The sequence below is a fragment of the Olea europaea genome, chromosome 14 (genome assembly GCF_002742605.1).
Source record: "Olea europaea var. sylvestris chromosome 14, O_europaea_v1, whole genome shotgun sequence".
NCBI lineage: Eukaryota > Viridiplantae > Streptophyta > Magnoliopsida > Lamiales > Oleaceae > Olea > Olea europaea.
Window position 1 is genome coordinate 9612255 of NC_036250.1, and position 2593 is coordinate 9614847.

Sequence of the window (2593 nt, forward strand, 5' to 3'; positions counted from 1 at the left end):
CAAAATTGGTTGGTTCCGGTTCTTTATCAAGCTTCGATAATCTTTATTCAATTGATACAATTGCTTCTTATAATGAAACCTTGAGGTGTAAAACGAAAATTAACCGACGAGAATTCTGCCTCGTTGTGGCACAAGAGATTAGGTCACATCTCCAAAAGAAGAATTGAGAGACTTGTGTCAGACGGGATTCTCGACCCTCTTGACTTCACAGATTATGATTTGTTTGTCAACTGTATAAAGGGAAAACAAACCAATAAAAGGAGATTTCAAGCCAATAGGACTTCAGACGTCTTAGAACTTATACATACAGATATTTGTGGACCATTCCCTACGGGTTCTTGGAATGGTCAATAATATTTTATAACGTTCATAGACGACTTTTCAAGATATGGCTACGTATATCTCATTCATGAAAAATCACAGTCACTGGATGTGTTCAAAAACTATAAAGCTGAAGTTGAGAACCAACTCAGCAAAAGGATTAAAAGCGTCAGATCTGACCGTGGGGGTGAATACTATGGCAGATATGACGGTTCTGGTGAACAGCGTCCAGGACCATTTGCTAAATTCCTAGAGGAATGCGGTATCGTCCCACAGTACACTATTTCGGGTTCGCCCACTATGAATGGTGTTGCTGAGAGACGAAACAGAATGCTTAAGGACATGGTGAGGAGTATGATTAGTCATTCTACCTTACCAGAATCTCTCTGGGGTGAAGCATTAAAGACTGCAGCTTACATACTCAATAGAATTCCAACTAAGGTCACTGATAAACCCCAAATGAGCTTTGGACGGGCAAGAAGCCTAATTTGATGCATATACATATTTGGGGATGTCCAGCTGGGGCAAGGCCCTAAAAGCCAAATGAAAAGAAATTGGACGCAAGGACCATTAGTTGCTATTTTATTGGATATTCTGAAAGGTCCAGGGGTTACAAGTTTTATGATCCCACAACTAAGGCAATTTTCGAGATAAGAAATGCTCGATTCTTTGAGGATGTTGAGTTTGCGGGGGGAGAAAGTGTTATAGGCTTTCTTTGAGGAGGAATTGTTGAAATTTCTCCAATTGCCATTGACAATGATCAGGTTTCTATCCCTGATATTGTTCAAGAAGCAACTCTGGATCAAGACAATGTCACACCTCTCTCTCAAGATCAACAAATTGTTCCAGAAGAACAAACTCTACAGCCTCAAGAATCAATGCCATTAAGAAGATCCACTAGAGAGAGGAGAAGTGCGGTTTCAAATGATTACATCGTATTTCTCCAAGAACATGAAGTTGACATTGGAATGGTGGAAGATAATCCGATCAACTTCCGTCAAGCCATGGAAAGTTCTAACTCTCAAAAGTAGCTCGATGCCATGAATGAAGAGATAAAGTCCATGAAGGACAATGAAGTATGGGACCTCGTTCCATTACCTGAAGGTGTGAAACCCATTGGTTTCGAATGGATATTTAAGACCAAGAGGGATTCGAAAGGTGATGTAGAGAGGTATAAGGCTCGTCTTGTCGTAAAGGACTTTACATAGAAAGAAGGCGTCGATTATAAAGAGACTTTCTCTCCGATTTCTTCGAAAGATTCTTTCAGAACAATAATGGTATTGGTAACGCATTTTGATCTTGAGTTGCAACAAATGGATGTTAAGACAGCGTTTCTCAATGGTGACATTGATGAAACAATTTATATAGTACAATCACAAAACTTTGTATCGGACGATGCAAAGCAAATGGTTTGTAAATTAAGGAAATCCATCTATGGACTCAAACAGGCGTCTCGTCAATGGTATTACAAGTTTCATCAGGTGATCATCTCATTTGGTTTTGAGATGAATTTGGTCGATGATTGTATATACCACAAGTTCAGTGGGAGCAAGTATATTTTTCTGGTTTTATATGTCGATGACATATTGCTTGCCAACAATGATATAGGCTTATTGCACGAAACCAAGAGATTTCTAGCAAAGAATTTTGAGATGAAAGATCTTGGTGATGCCTCTTTTGTATTAGGAATTCAGATACACCGAGATTGTTCTCGGGGCATTCTTGGATTATCACAAAAGAGCTATATCGAAAAGGTACTTAAAAGATATGGCATGCAAGATTGTAAACCAGGAGACACTCCTGTGGCTAAAGGAGACAAGTTCAGCTTAAGTCAGTACCCCAAAAATGACTTTAAAATTAAAGAAATGTAGAAGATTCCTTATTCCTTAGCTACAGGGAGTCTGATGTGTACTCAGGTTTGTACGCGTCCGGATATAGCATACATTATTGGGATGCTAGGGAGATATTTAAGTAACCCGGGAATGGATCATTGGAAAGCAACCAAACGGGTCATGAGGTATTTACAGAGAACAAAAGATTACATGCTCACATACAGGAGATCGGATCAATTGGAGATCATCGGTTATTCTAATTTCGATTTCGCGGGATGCCAAGATAGTAGGAGATCCACTTTAGGCTATATTTACTTGCTTGCTGGAGGTGCTATTTCCTGGAAGAGTGCTAAGCAGACACTCATAGCTACTTCCACCATAGCAGCAGAGTTTATAGCGTGTTATAAGACATCAAATCATGAAATATGGCTGTATAATTT